Here is a 16684-nt window from a genome sequence, read left to right as displayed (position 1 = left end):
GGACTCTGCAGCAAGTGGTGCGGACAGCCCAACACATCTGTAGATGTGAACTTCCCACTATTTAGGACATTTACAAAGCCATGTTTATATAAAGGGCCCGAAGGATCATTGGGGACCCCAGTCACCCCAACCACAAACTGTTTCATCTGCTACCATTCGGGAAATAGTACCACAGCATAAAAGCCAGGACCAACAGGCTCCGGGACAGCTTCTTCCACTAGGCCATCAGACTGATTAATTCATGCTGATGCAAATGTATTTCTATGTTATATTGACTATCCAGTCGTTCATAATATTTATTATAAATAACTACAAGTTGAACATTGCCATTCAGTCAGAGATGTAATGTAAAGATATTTACTCCTCATGTATGGAAAATTATTGGAATCGATTGTTAGGGATGAGATTATGGAGTACCTGGAGGCACATGACAAGATCAATGAAAGCCGGCATGGTTTCCTGAAAGGAAAATCCTGCCTGACTAACCTACTGCAATTTTTTGAGGATATTATAAGCAGGGTAGACAAAGGAAATGCAGTAGATGTGGTGTACTTGGATTTTCAGAAGGTCTTTGACAAGGTGCCACACAAGAGGCTGCTTAGCAAGATAAGAGCCCATGGAAGTTACTAGTATGGGTGGAGCACTGGTTGATCAGCAGAAAGCAGAGAGTGGGAATAAAGGGATCCTATTCTGGCTGGCTGCCGGCTTCCAGTGGAATTCCACAGGGGTCGGTGTTGGGACTGCTGCTTTTTATGATGTATGTCAATGAGTTAGACTATGGGACTAATGGATTTGTGGCTAAATTTGCCGATGATACAAAGATAGGTGGCGGAGCGGGTAGTGTTGAGGAAACAGAGAGCCTGCAGAGAGACTTAGATAGTTTAGGGGAATGGGCAAAGAAGTGGCAACTGAAATACAATGTTGGAAAGTGTATGGTCATGCACTTTGGTGGAAGAAATAAACGGACAGACTATTATTTAGATGGAGAGAGAATTCAGAATGAAGAGATGCAAAGAGACTTGGGAGTCCTTGTGCAGGATACTCTAAAGGTTAACCTCTAGGTTGAGTTGGTTGTGAAGAAGGCAAATGCAATGTTGGCATTCATTTCTAGAGGCATAGAATATAAGTGCAGGGATGTGATGTTGAGACTCTATAAGGCACACGTGAGACCACACTTGGAGTATTGTGTGCAGTTTTGGGCTCCTTATTTTAGAAAGGATATACCGACATCGGTGAGGGTTCAGAGAAGATTCATGAGAATGATTCCAGGAATGAAAGGGTTACCATATGAGGAACATCTGGCAGCTCTTGGAATGTATTCCCTGGAGTTAAGGAGAATGAGGAAGGATCTCACAGAAACATTCTGAATGTTAAAAGGCCTGAACAGATTAGATATGGCAAAGTTATTTCCCATGGTAGGGGAGTCTAGGACAAGAGGGCATGACTATAGTATTGAAGGACGTCCATTTAGAAAGAGATGTAGAGAAATTACTTTAGTCAGAGGGTGGTAAATCTGCGGAATTTGTTGCCACAAGTGGCTGTGGAGGCCAAGTCATTGGGTGTATTTAAGGCTGAGATAGATAGGTTCTTGATTAGCCAGGGAATCAAAGGCTATGGGGAGAAGGCAGGGGAGTGGGGATGACTGGAAGAATTGGGTCAGCCATGATTGAATGGCGGAGCAGACTCGATGGGCCGAATAGCCTACATCTGTTCCTGTATCTTATGGTCTCATATGAAGGATGTAAGTAATAAAGTCAATTGAATTCAATTCAATATCTGTTGAAATCGAACCCGCGTCCTCTACTTCCACTAGCACCTTGTTCCACACTCTCACCATCTTCTGAGTGGATAGTAAGTTCCCTGTCATATTTCCTTTGGCTGGCCGGATGTGTAGTGGCATCAGCACCTGACTTCGTGGCAAGTGGTCCCAAGTTCGAACCTGACTGGCTCCGTGCTGGGTTGAGCATTGAGCTAGCAACTCGGCCGCATAAAAAGCCATCAAATGCTACGGAAATGGCAGAAAAGCTGCCCGATGCACCACAAAGCATGAAAAGGAACAGCATATTCCCTTGAACATTTCACCTTTCACTCTTAACCCACGACCTCTAGTTCTAGTCTCATCCAACTGCAGCAGAAAAAGCCTGCTTACATTTATCCATCTATAACCATCATAATTTTCTATACCTCTATCTAATCTCCCTCATTCTCCTACTCTCTAGTTTACTAACCTGTTCAACCTTTTCATATAACTCAGGTCTTGAAGTCCCAGCAACAACCTTGTAAATTCTCTCTGCACTCTTTCAATCTTATTCATATCTGTACTGTTGGTAAGTGACTAGGACTACAGACAATAAATATTACAATTAGGAAAGACTGCAAATGTTAATGTACATGACCTCAAATAAACAAATAAATAATGCATTATAAACACAAGAAAGTCTGCAGAGCAACACACACAAAATGCAGGCGGAGTTCTGCAAGGGAGGCAGAATCTATGGAAATGAATAAACAGTCGACGTTTGGGGCCAAGAAGCTTTTTCAGGACTGAAAAGGAAGGGAGAAGATGCCAGAATAATGAATTTATTTCTAATCATACCTACCTTGAAGCTGTGATTAGTAGCACACACCATTATAAGTTAAATGTCCAAATGACCAGCATCTGCATTTGCAATTTTTAAAAAAGTTGCCCTAATTCATCCAGTGAGACGCTGTGTGGTACAGTGTCCGGTGTAGTATTGTGCCTTCTAGAACAGAAGCCAAGTTTCACCTCTGGTTTGTGCTGTTAGGTGAGTTCATTTTAGGAATTTCTGAACAGTAATGACATCACTGGGGAGATACAGTATCTTGGAGAACCAACTCAGCCAAGTGGTGTGGAGCAGTTGAATTAGCACAAAGATTTAAAGTGACAAGATCAGTGAACACCTCCATATTAATGAATATATTACTTCTGACATTAATTCAGCTTACACACACCATTGCTCTCAGTAATGTCTTCTGGCAACCTTTTCCTTATGATGTCATTGACATACCATACATTTTAAAAAGTGTGAAAAACTAAATCAAAAGTCATAAAAGAGGTAGGTTTTTTTTAAAAATGGTGAATATTTGGGCGAACCTAGGATGGCAAAAATGTTTTAAATATTTTCGATTTTTTAAAGATTAATAATGATATTTTAAATTTTCTATTAGCATTCTGCCATTTCTCTTGAGTATAATTAACTGTCCAATGCTGTCATGGATTCCAGCTGTCAGAAAAAATATTTTCTCAGTGCAGAATGTTGGCAACAGCCCCAACAAATTCACTGGCTTTGGCAGACTAAATAAACACAGCTGCATCCCAGAGCATGTGAGGAGAAAGTAGGGCTTGTGTTCTGGGAAAGATGCTGGGAATGACAAGCCATAACGCTGCTTGCTCGTGCATCCAACATGCTAGTGCTGGCTGCACAGACAGACGTGACCATAACATTTCTGAACTCAGTGGTTCTGCCTTTGCCAGGACAGGAGCTAGAGGGGAGGAGGTAGGGTAGAAGGGGTGGAGCCTTATGGGTCAGGTCAAGCCTAAGGAATGTTTCCACTGAGGATATAAATTTCCTTTTCAATTAACACTATCCAAGCATATTTTTTAGTCATGTTTTTTAATACGTGTAGACTAACATTTACACATACACTGAAACATTCTTCCACATACTTCTTTGCTATTATACTGCATTAAAATTATACTTTAGTTGTCAATAAAACTCCTGGATAAGACTACATAATCTGTTCTACACATGAAACACATCTGTGTGGAACATTGCTTCTGAAATTTGGTTCAAGTCAAAGTCAGTGCAAGTGAATTTCAAATGATGAATTCAATTTGAATGCATCATTACAATGAATATTTAACATATGAAAAAGAGCTTGAATTGATTGTGTCTTCTTTTGTCTTATAATTCCCTTTTTCCTATTTTACTTGGTTCATCAATACCGAAAGCTGGCCTAAGTATTTGAAGAATACCAGAAATAGCATTTACTGTAAGTAATGCAACGTGACAGTGTGTCAGCTTGCTTATGCTGATCTCATCTCTCAGTTCAAAGGCTGTGGATTCTGACCCACTGTGCAACTCAAGGTGATAATCCTTCACGCCCAGTCCCCCCAGCCCACCCCAGCCAACATTCGAAATCCCTGACAAGACCCTGGAAAATGTGCATCACGTTCCGCATCTTAGGAGGCTCCTCTCCATGACAGAATCCTCCAGTGCCTCCAGCATGCAGCATAGACTTAAGCCAGCTGAGAAAAGGGGTGATCAAAAACTAATACAACAAACCTGGAACTGAGCTCTTTGTCAACAGGACAGTGATAACTCCATTCCCTTGCATGCTTCAGGGACATGAACAATCAGCATCAGACACATGAAAACACTGGAGAACTGATGGCAAGGCTATTTTTGCAGAAACTTCCAAATCCATTGGCAGGATATCAGAACCATTATCAGCATCCTCTCCCAGTCAAATTCCCAGCATTGTGACTGTCTTCATACTCAGCCAGCCAGTCACTCCGTTCCCAAAACAAGGTCTCTGATCTAAGCTCTATTAAGGCAAGGAATTTCCAGAAGGAAAGGGAAAACATTTCAAGGACATACTCAAAATTTGAGTTTGGAGGGTTTGGAGGATTGAGGGATTGGAGGGTTGTGACAAGTGGTGTCCCACAAGGATTGGTTCTGAGATCTTACTTTTCGTGATTTTTATTAACGACCTGGATGTGGGGGTAGAAGGGTGGGTTGGCAAGTTTGCAGACGACACAAAGGTTGGTAGTGTTGTGGATAGTGTTGAGGATTGTCGAAGATTACAGAGAGACATTGATAGGATGCAGAAGTGGGCTGAGAAGTGGCATATGGAGTTCAACCTGGAGAAGTGTGAAGTGGTACACTTTGGAAGGACAAACTCCAAGGCAGAGTACAATTTAAATGGCAGGATACTTGGGAGTCGGGAGGAGCAGAGGGATCTGGGGGTACATGTCCACAGATCCCTGGAAGTTGCCTCACAGGTTGATAGGGTAGTTAAGAAAGCTTATGGAGTGGTAGCTTTCATAAGTCGAGGGATAGAGTTTAAGAGACACGATGTAATGATGCAGCTCTATAAAACTCTAGTTAGGCCACACTTGGAGTACTCTGTCCAGTTCTGGTCGCCTCACTTTGTGAAGGATGTGGAAGCATTGGAAAGGGTACAGAGGAGATTTACCAGGACGCTGCCTGGTTTAGAGACTATGGATTATGATCAGAGATTAAGGGAGCTAGGGCTTTACTCTCTGGGGAGAAGGAGGATGAGAGGAGACATGATAGAGGTGTACAAGATATTAAGAGGAATAGACAGAGTGGACAGTCAGCGCCTCTTCCCCAGGGCTCAATACAAGAGGACATGGCTTTAAGGTAAGAGGAGGGAAGTTCAAGGGGGATATTAGAGGAAGGTTTTTTACTCAGAGAGTGGTTGGCGTGTGTAATGAGTCCGTGGTGGAGGCAGGTAGACTAATGAAATTTAAGAGACTACTAGACAGGTATATGGAGGAATTTAAGGTGGAGGGTTATATGGGAGGCAGGGTTTAAGGGTCAGCACAACATTGTGGGCCAAATAGTCTGTACCGTGCTGTATTGTTCTTTGTTAAAACTGTACATCATGGGAATCTCTGGCTCAAGAGCACCCAGGTTGGAGAAAGAGCACTTGAAAAAGTGTAGCCTTTACCCTTCTATGATCAGAACATATTGGGGCCCAAAATCCTAAACAACACATCAATCTGCCCTGCCAATACCTCCTGCCCCATCCATGGCAGAGTTGTGTCTGATATCTAGGCTTCATCAGCCACATCACACCCACATAACCCGAAGAGCAAAAGCAGAATAGCTTCTACCCTGAGGAGCTGGTTATGAAGGAGAAGAAGTCTTCAGATGACGTTCAGCTGAGGGCCTTTCCATTTTGGTTTATGTCTAAGATCACATTTGATAAGAAATCCAGGGTTTGGCCAACAGTTGTTCCTCACTTGACACAAGCAAAACAGATATGAGATATTTGTTGAGCCATATTGGCTGCCATGATTTCCTACATTATAGCAATGATGGTATTTCAGCAAGTGGGATGACACGTGACCTGGCCTGCCCCTTGCATTTGCCCCCTCATGAAATCCCAGCAGCCCCTCAAACTATCGTGACCTGCAGGCCTACGCAACTCCAAGGCCTCACTGCCGCATCTGTACTATGGCGTGGAGCAGTCTGAGTGCTGAATAGACCTCTGAAAACCAGAGGCATTCAGAAACAGCTGATATTGATTTAAACAATTTAAAATAAAGTTTGTTGTTTCCTGGGGATTTTTCTGACATTATCGTGGACTTATATTTAAATTCAACCTTGATGACCAAAGTTGACAAGGCTAAAACTGTGCTCATTTCTATTAAAAGGGGTCAAACAGGGTACCCTGTGCATTTTGAACCTTCACAATGCAATGTGCGGACATGAAGAGCAATGATTCTCTTCCAAATTGATGCTAAGTGCAACTCAATCCATAAAATTTTTATCCTGATAGCTTTTGTATATACCCACTAAAGTAGCTTTTGTTTTAAATCTTAATATTAATACTTTTGCGAAGAAGAGCTAGAAAAGTCTGACAAAAATTCATAGCTGACCAATAAATGTGATGTTGTAGTGGTGCGCTGCACGCAGCGCTGAAATAACAACACGGAGTCGGTGAGCTGCAGTTGCAAAAGAGGTTTATTCGAACTTCGCGGCCTCGCTTTAAAGCCTTCCTGTTCCCGCCCTCCCCAGGCGGGAATGCTGTAGGGGGCGCGTATTCACAGTCCTGTCCCGCGTGCGGGCTTTTCCCCTTGCTGGTGAAGCAGGCTTGGCGCCCTCTTTGGGACCGGCCTCAATGCCGGCGCGCGCCGCTTTGTGAGCCGGTTCGAGTGCGCTGGGAAGTGGGTCGCTACATAACCCCCCCCCCCCCCCAGAACCGGCTATACACCCCCCAATGTCCTCAGTCTGGGTCGGACTCTGTTTGGGAGGTCTGCCTGTGCCACGGTGCCTGAATCTCGACCGGCTGCGCCAAGCCCACATGGGCTGGTTTGACTCTGTCCACTGTGAAAACCTCCTCTTTCCCCCTAATGTCCAGCACGAATGTGGACCCGTTGTTTCTGATCACCGTAAACGGCCCCTCGTAGGGCCGCTGTAGCGGTGCCCAATATCCACCCCCTCATACAAAAATGAACTTACAGTTTTGCAGGTCTTTGGGTACGCAGGTCAGGTTCTGCCCATGCTGTGAAGTGGGTATGGGAGCCAGGTTACCGAGCCTCTTGTGTAGCCTGTCCAGGACTGCTGCGGGTTCTTCCTCTTGCCCCCTTGGGGCTGGTATGAACTCGTCTGGGATGACCAGGGGCGCGCCATACACCAACTCGGCTGACGAGGTGTGCAGATCCTCTTTGGGTGCTGTGTGGATTCCGAGCAGGACCCAGGGAAGCTTGTCCACCCAGTTAGGTCCTCTCAGGCTGGCCATGAGAGCCGACTTCAGGTGACGGTGGAAAAGCTCCACCAGTCCGTTCGACTGTGGGTGGTAGGCAGTTGTGTGGTGCAGCTGTGTCCCCAAATGGCTGCCCACGGCTGACCACAGGCTGGGGGTGAACTGGGCGCCTCTGTCGGAGGTAATGTGGGCTGGTACACCAAAGCAAGATACCCAGGTTGCAATCAGTGCCCGGGCGCAAGATTCGGAGGTGGTGTCGGTGAGCGGGACCACCTCTGGCCATCTTGTGAACCGGTCCATGATAGTCAGGAGGTGCCGCGCTCCTCGCGACACTGGCAGGGGGCCCACGATATCCACATGAATGTGGTCAAAACGCCGGCGAGTGGGGTGGAACTGCTGCGGCAGAGCTTTGGTTTGCCGCTGCACCTTGGCTGTTTGGCAGTGCATGCACATTTTGGCCCATTCACTGACCTGCTTGTGGAGTCCATGACAAACGAACCTGTTGGCCACCATCCAGACGGTTGTCCTGATGGAGGGGTGCGCTAAGTTGTGAATGGAGTTGAAAATGCGCCGCCGCCAGGCTGCCGGGACGACGGGGCGGGGTTGGCCGATGGTGACGTCACAGAGTAGGGTCCTCTCACCTGTGCCTACGGGGAGGTCCTGGAGCTGCAAACCGGAGACTGCAGTTCTGTAACTAGGGATCTCCTCATCTGCCTGCTGCGCCTCCGCCAGTGCTTTATAGTCTACCCCTGGGACAGGGCTTGGATATTAGGTCTGCAGAGAGCGTCTGCCACGACATTGTCCTTTCCCGAGACATGCCGGACATCCGTCGTGTATTCGGAGATGTAGGACAGATGTCACTGCTGGCGGGACGACCAGGGGTCGGATGCTTTCGTGAACGCAAAGGTGAGCGGTTTGTGGTCCGTGAACGCGGTGAAGGGCCTACCTTCTAAGAAGTACCTGAAATGCCGGATTACCAGGTATAGCGCCAACAGTTCCCGGTCGAAAGCACTGTATTTGAGCTTGGGTGGTCGTAGGTGTTTGCTGAAAAATGCCAGGGGTTGCCAGCGACCCTCGATGAGTTGTTCCAGCACTCCACCGACTGCCGTGTTAGATGCGTCCACTGTGAGGGTGGTAGGGACGTCCATTCTGGGGTGCACTAGCATCGCGGCATTTGCCAAGGCTTCTTTGGTTTTAATGAAAGCGGCGGCGGACTCCTCGTCCCAGGTAATGTCCTTGCCCTTACCCGACATCAGGGTGAATAGGGGGTGCATGATTCGGGCAGCTGAAGGAAGGAAGTGGTGGTAGAAATTCACCATACCCACGAATTCCTGAAGGCCTTTGATTGTGTTGGGTCGGGGGAAATGGCGGACCGCGTCCACCTTGGCGGGCAGAGGGGTTGCCCCGTCTTTAGTAATCCCATGGCCCAGGAAGTCGATGGTGTCGAGCCCGAACTGGCACTTGGCCGGGTTGATTGTTAGACCGTATTCACTCAGTCTGGCGTAGAGTTGACGGAGGTGGGACAGATGCTCCTGACGACTACTGCTGGCTATGAGGATGTCATCCAAATAGATGAAAGCGAAGTCCAGGTCGCGTCCCACCGCGTCCATTAACTGCTGAAACGTCTGTGCGGCATTCTTTAGGCCGAATGGCATGCGGAGGAACTCGAAAAGGCCGAATAGGGTGATGAGTGCCATTTTGGGGACGTCGGCTGGATGCATCGGGATTTGATGGTATCCCCGGACGAGGTCTACCTTGGAGAAGATCCGTGCGCCATGCAGGTTTGCTGCAAAGTCCTGAATGTGCGGCACAGGGTAGTGGTCCGGTGTTGTAGCCTCGTTCAGCCTGCGGTAGTCACCGCATGGTCTCCAGCCCCCTGTTGCCCTGGGCACCATGTGCAGGGGGGAGGCCCATGGTCTGTCGGACCACCATATGATCCCCAATTCCTCCATCCTCTTGAACTCCTCCTTCGTCGGTCGGAGCTTGTCCAGGGGAAGCCTTCGAGCACGGGCGTGGCGGGGTGGTCCTTGTGTCGGGATGTGGTGCTGTACGCCGTGTCTGGGCTTGGCTGCCGTGAACTGCGGTGCCAGAACCGATGGGAAATCCGCCAGGACTCTGGTGAAGTCATTGTCGGACAGCGTGATGGAGTCGAGGTGAAGGGCTGGCAACTGGGCTGCACCCAGGGAGAACGTTTGAAAGGTCTCGGCGTGGACCAGTCTCTTCCTTGGCAGGTCGACCAGTAGGCTGTGAGCCCGCAAGAAATCCGCTCCCAGGAGCGGTTGGGCTACGGCTGCCAGTGTGAAGTCCCACGTGAACTGGCTGGAGCCGAACTGTAGCTGCACCGTACGGGTACCGTAGGTCCTTACTGTGCTGCCATTCGCAGCCCTCAGGGTGGGACCCGGTTCTCTGTTGCGGGTGTCGTAACTCGTCGGAGGTAAGACGCTGATCTTGGCTCCGGTGTCGACCAAAAAGCGGCGTCCCGACTGTTTGTCCCACACATACAGGAAGCTATCTCGATGGCCAGCCGCCGTAGCCACCAGCGGCGGCTGGCCCTGGTGTTTCCCGGGAACTTGCAGGGCGGGCTACAGCGGCGGGCTTCTGCGCCCCACCGCTGGTGGTAGAAGCACCATTGTTCGTTGGTCTCCTCACCCCTGCCTCTGGGGTTAGTGGGCTCTGTGGCCGGGCCTGGTCCGGTCTGCTGCTGGGAGCATGGCCTGGTGATCTGTGCGACGGACGCCCCACTCTCCTTCTTGGCTTTCCACAGCATGTCTGCCCGGGCCGCCACCTTCCGGGGGTCACTGAAATCCACGTCGGACAGCAGCAGGCGTATGTCCTCGGGCAGCTGCTCCAGGAACACCTGCTCAAACATGAGGCAGGGCTTGTGTCCTCCGGCCAGGGACAGCATCTCGTTCATCAAAGCTGACAGTGGCCTGTCCCCCAAACCATCCAGGTGCAGTAAGCAGGCAGCTCGCTCGTGCTGTGAGAGTCCGAAAGTCCTTATGAGCAGGGCTTTGAATTCTGTGTATTTGCCATCCTCCGGGGGCGACTGTATAAACTCCTCAACCTGGGCGGCTGTCTCCTGGTCGAGGGAGCTCACCGCATAGTAGTAACGTGTGGCCTCCAAGGTTATCTGCCGAATGTGGAATTGGGCTTCTGCTTGCTGGAACCATAGGTGAGGTCGCAGCGTCCAGAAGCTTGGCAGTTTTAACGAAACTGCATGAACAGATGTGGCGTCATTCATCTCTGGTCCAAATATCGTTTGGGCCGTCGGGGTCACCAATTGTAGCGGTGTGCTACACGCAGCGCTGAAATGACGACATGTAGTCGGTGAGCTGCAGTTGCAAAAGAGGTTTATTCAAACTTTGCGGCCTCACTTTAAAGCCTTCCTGTTCCCGCCCTCCCCGGGCGGGAATGCTGTAGGGGGCGCGTATTCACAGTCCCGTCCCGCGTACGCGTTTTTCCCCTTGCTGGTGAAGCAGGCTTGGCGCCCTCTTTGGGACCGGCCTCAATGCCGGCGCGCGTCGCTTTGTGAGCCGGTTTGAGTGCGCTGGGAAGTGGGTCGCCACAATGTAGTAAATGGAATCTTTAGCTGAGTGAGTGGAACATTATAGAACCTGAATGGGTCGTTAAAGAAAGTTTGCAGACCCACAAGACAACATCCTTCTCTATTCTCACTGCCTTCTACATGAGCCTGTTCCTTTAATGCAACATGAACATCAGCCTGAAACAGTGAAGCCCTTTGTTAAATATGTACAGTGCCTATAAAAGGTATTAACCATCCCTCCCAGAAGTTTTTATGTTTTTAAAGAGCAAACACGAGGAAATCTGCAGATGCTGGGAATTCAAACAACACACACAAAATGCTGGTGGAACACAGCAGGCCAGGCAGCATCTATAAGGAGTTGCTTGGGTCTCGGCCCAAAACGTCGACAGTGCTTCTCCTTATAGATGCTGCCTGGCCTGCTGTGTTCCACCAGCATTTTGTGTGTGTAGATTTTATGTTTTATTGTTTTACAACATTGAATCACAGTGGATTTAACTTGGCTTTTTTGACACTGATCAACAGAAAAAGGTCCTTTCTTGTCAAAGTGAAAACAGGTCTCTACAAAGTGATCCAAATTAATTACAAATATAAAGCACAAAATACTTGATTGTGTAAGTATTAACTCCCTGCAAGTCAGTATTTAGATGCACCTCTGGTAGCAATTACAGCCTTTGAGTCTGTGTGGATAGGTCTCTAACAGCTTTGCACATCTGGACACTGCAGTTTCTCCCCATTCTTCTTTATGAAACTGCTCAAGCTCTGTCAGATGGCATGGGGATCTAAGTGAACAGACTTTTTCCAAGTCCAGCCACAAATTCTCAATTGGTTTGAGGTCTGGACTCTGACTTGGCCACTCCAGGAAATTTGTTGTTTTTAAGCCATTTCTGTGTACCTTTATGCTTGGGGTCAATGTTTTACTGGAAAACAAATCTTCTTCCAAGTCGCCTTTCTCTTGCAGATTGCATTAGGTTTTTCTCCAGGATTTCCCTGTATTTTGTTGCATTCGTTTTCCCTTCTACCTTCACAAGCCTTCCAGGGCCTGCTGCAGTGAAGCCTCCCCACTGCATGATGCAGCCGCCACCAGGCTTCATGGTAGGGATGGTGTGTTTTTGATGATGTGTGGTGTTTGGCTTATGCCAAACATAATGTTTAGTCTGATGGCCAAAAAGCTCAGTTTTGGTTCATCAGACTATAGAAACTTCCAGCTGACTTGGGAGCCTTCTGGCAAACTCTAGCTGAGATTTCATGTGAGTCTTTTCTCTTTGCCGCTCTCCCATGAAACTGCGACTGGTGAAGTACGTGGGCAACAGTTGTTGTATGTGCGTTCTCTCCCATCTCAGCAGCTGAAGCTTGTAACTCCCTCAGAGTTGTCATAGGTCTCTTGATGTCCTCACTCACTAGTCCCCTTCTTTCAAGGTCACTCTAGGCAAATTTACAGCTGTGCCATATTCTTTCCATTTCTTGATGATTGACTTAACTGTACTCCAAAGTATATTCAGTGATTTGGAAATTTTCTTGTATCCATCTCCTGACTTGTGCTTTTCAATAACCTTTTCACAAAGTTGTTTGGAGTGTTCTTTTGTCTTCATGGTATAGTTTTACCAGGATACTGACTCACCAGCAGTTGGAGCTTCCAGGTACAGGTGTACTTTTACTACAATCATTTAAAACACCTTGACAGCACGCAGGTGGTCTCCACAGACTCCTGAGGAAGTAGAGGCACTATTGTGCTTTCTTTGCCATTACTTTTATATTATGAATCCAGGGCAGGTCCTCTGAGATAGTGACTCCCAGGAATTTAAAGTTACTGACTCTCTCCACCTCTGATCCTTCAATGAGTACTGCCTCATGGACCTCTAGTTTCCCTCTCCTAAAGCCACAATCAGTTCCTTGGTCTTATTGACGCTGAGTGAGAGTTTGCTGTTAATGCACCCCGCTCAGCCACATTTTCAATCACCCTCTTGTATGCTGATTCCACAGCACCTTTGATACAGCCCACGGCAGTAGGGTCATCAGCAAACTTGCATATGGTGTTGGAGCTGTACGGGTTTAAAGGGAGTAGAGCAGGGGGCTAAGCGCACATCCCTGTGGAGATTGTGAAGGAGATGTTTTTGCCAATCCGAACTGACTGGTGACTATGAGTAAGCTCAGCTTTATTTGTTTCATGAACATAAAAGTGAAAAGTGTTGTTTGCATCAACAACCAACACAGTCCAAGTATCACACAAAATTCTGGGGGAACACAGCAGGCCAGGCAGCATCTATAAGGAGAAGCACTGTCGACATTTCGGGCCGAGGCCTGACGAAGGGTCTTGGCCCGAAACTTCGACAGTGATTCTCCCTATAGATGCTGCCTGGCCTGCTGTGTTCCACCAGCATTTTGTGTGTGTTGTTTGAATTTCCAGCATCTGCAGATTTCCTCGTGTTTGCACAGTCCAAGTATTCTGCAGGCACCCAAGTAGCATGCCCACAACTCACTATTCCTAAGCCTATCTGTACATCTTTGGAATATGAGAGATAACACGCATGGTTACAGAGAGAACATACAAATTCCTTGCAGACAGCAGTGGGAATTGAACCCCGATCAGTGATTGTGGCGCGGTAAAGCAATTGCTCAACCTCTACACTACAGTGCTGCCGTAAGTACAAAGATATATAAGAATGGAGATGCATTTTCTTTCTCCTCAAGTGAAAGACCTATTAAAGAATCCTCCTAGCAACTGACCTGTGAGCCTGTGATAATTCCCTTGGACTTAGATGGGAACCTCTTGTCCCCCAGCTCCACTTAGTGTGTCACCCCATTTCATTAAATGGAAAAATAGGGGCTACATTGTATATAAGCCTGACAAGAAAATTGACAGGGATCTGGAAAAGAATTAAATTGGTTGAATCCTTTGAGAAATTTAGGGCTTAAATGTTGATGTTGTGCAAACCCACCTAGTTGTCAAGAATCAGACTGATCTATGAATTCCAGCTGCTGGAATCAAGCTCGAGACTCCTTGCAGTCGCCTGAAGAAGTTGTTTAGACAAGTTAAAAACCTTTATATTATGACCGAACTAGGGAAATTATGAAATTCATAAAGCTTCCGGACAGCAAGACACTATAAAGAAATATTGCAGAAGTATCCAAGACCAGTTGATTCAGAAAATAAAACAATCCAAGTAGAGTTATGTATTCAACCAGGAGAAAGGTACATTTGATAAGAAAGAGGCAATTGGGTTTGCTAATGTGCAGAATTGAAGAATGTTTCCCGGAACAGAGAGGTAAACAAAAATGAGTCCTTCACTCCACCACATCTCTACCGACCATCAACACCTATCTGCGCTAAATGTATTTTATTGTAGTCTCCCCACATTCCGCTGAACTCCCTCCTAGATTTTACCACACACCTATGCTAACCTACTAACCCATGTCTCGTTTGACCTCTCTTATCTCATGACCTCCTCCCACACCCCCACACACCCCTGATTCTCCTACCATACGCCTACTCCAGAGACAGCGTACATTGGCAAATTGTCCTACCAATCAGCACATCTGCAACAATAGCATAGCGGTTAGTGTGACGCTATGACAGCTTGGGGTGTCAGAGTTCAGAGTTCAATTTTGGCGCCATCTGTAAAAAGTTTGTGCGTTCTTCCCATGAGCGTGTGCACTTCCTCCAAGAGCTCCAGTTTCCTCCTACAGTCCAAAGATGTACTGGTTGGTAGATTAATAGATCATTGTAAATTGTCCTGTGATTAGGCTAACGTTAAATAGTTAGGTTGCTGGGCAGTGTGGCTCATTGGGGCCGGATCTCTAAATAAAAAAATATAAAATCTTTGGCATGAAAACATACTTCTGAAAATATGTTTTGAATACCAAGTTACAGTAAAGGGCATTGATCCACTTGCAGTCAGTATCCAAGATGGTCAAATCAGTCGTTTTTAAGGGAAAAAAGGGCTCATTGGGAATTTCCACCGCAACCTCAAACTGAAACCTCAGATCAACTACATATGAGGGACATTCACCAGTTGTTTGCCAAAGTTCCAACGCCATTGAGGAACCACCAATGCACCTCCTCCGCCAGAGGAATGAGTACACTATGGGCCAGCAGGAAGCAACTCCATATGTAGAGATCAAAACACAGCAATATAAATTTAATGAACTACCGGTATTTAGAAAGGTAGATTATTTCTTCACTTGGAAGCCAAATGTACAGGTCCTGAATGATAAACAATACTATCCTAACTTTTTCAAACATGTTGGTGAAGATTGCAGAAAATGCAGATAGGATTCTGTCTTGCGACATTGAGCCAGCATGAGTAGGGCAGCCAATACTGACCTCACCCCGTGTACAAGTGGAGCCTGAGGAGAAGCAGGAGGTAGTTTCCCCTCCACTCCGAAATCCAAAGTTAGTGGACTCCACCGGGATGCACAACACCAAGTGTATTGTAAGGAGTAAAATTTGAAATCCAATCCATCACGGTACAACTGCTTCAGAAGCTCAAAAAGTGAACCCATGAATTCAGAACAAAATGACCATATCTTAAAAACGTCAAGTTGTGCTCTAGATATTCAAAAACATACACAATCCATTAAAAAGTAAAAAGCTAAAAAACAAAAAAAGTTTAAAAGATTTTTCCAAACACTTTTAGACGCATTTAAACACTTCAGTTTAACAAGCCATTAGGGATTTAAAAGAACTTTTGGAAATATTTGAAAGAGAAATTTTTCAACTAATACCACATCTGAAAGAGTTTTAAAGTTACAAGTTCTTACCTGAGGCTCCGATAGAAGTTCCCCTGCGCCTCCTTGGGCTTGGCGCTGAATTTCCCAGTGATTTGGTAATATGGATGTGTAGGGAAGTCAGCTCTTTCCCATGCTAAACTCCAGGAGGACTTCAATGCCAGAGAAATCTAACTAATATCCATATATCACTGTGTGGGAATTCTGGAATTTTGTGTTTGCTCACACAGGCACAGAAATCATGCTTTGCCATCCACTTTATAGTTTCAATGTCATTACTCCACTAAAATCCGAAACAATTCCAGGAATTTCAATAAGCAATATGAAAGAAATAGAGAGATGTACTTTATAAAACTGAGTGTCATAGTAGCTTTTACGTCACCAGCAACCCAGATTCAATTCCACTGCTGTCTGTAAGAAGTTTGTACATTCTTACCATGATCAAGTGGGTTTCCTCCAGGTGCTCTGGTTTCCTCCCACAATCCAAAGATGTACAGGTTAGTAAGTTAATTGGCCACATAGGTGTAACTGTGTGACATGGGCTCATTGGGCGGGAAGGACCTGTTACCATGTATTACCTCTAAATAACAATATAAATAAAATAAAAAGCTTATCAACCCAAATTAATAGAAGAGTAGAAAGCATGATGCAGGAGTAGCTCATTATAAATTTCAGGAATCTGTAACTTATTTACAAAGGCCAAGCATTCAAATTCTGATCATGTACAGTCTTTCAACTCCTAGAAGAGACAGGTCAGATTATGCACATGAAGTTAAAGTGCATGATTGTCAACCAAGCAAATACAATATATATGGAAATATACTACATTATTTTGCCATGACCCAATCAAGCATGGTATGACCTTCTGAGGAGATATATGTTACATATGGAACTATATTAAACTTCATTTACTTTTTAGAGCTGCTGTATCATGCA

The 16684-nt window shown here is 46.3% G+C and overlaps 1 long non-coding RNA gene across 1 annotated transcript in view; it reads right to left on the bottom strand.

Annotated features, from left to right (window-relative positions):
- LOC140736888 (uncharacterized) overlaps nucleotides 1-15890 on the bottom strand; it is a 53195-nt gene extending 37305 nt beyond the window's left edge. The window contains exon 1 of the long non-coding RNA XR_012101019.1: nucleotides 15782-15890. This is a non-coding gene — a long non-coding RNA (uncharacterized lncRNA). The remainder of the gene's footprint in view (nucleotides 1-15781) is intronic.
- Nucleotides 15891-16684: the final 794 nt, after the last annotated feature.

This window comes from Hemitrygon akajei, chromosome 12 (genome assembly GCF_048418815.1).
Source record: "Hemitrygon akajei chromosome 12, sHemAka1.3, whole genome shotgun sequence".
Taxonomy (NCBI): domain Eukaryota; kingdom Metazoa; phylum Chordata; class Chondrichthyes; order Myliobatiformes; family Dasyatidae; genus Hemitrygon; species Hemitrygon akajei.
Note: the sequence above shows the minus strand (reverse complement) of the source record. Positions and strands in the feature narration are given on the sequence as shown.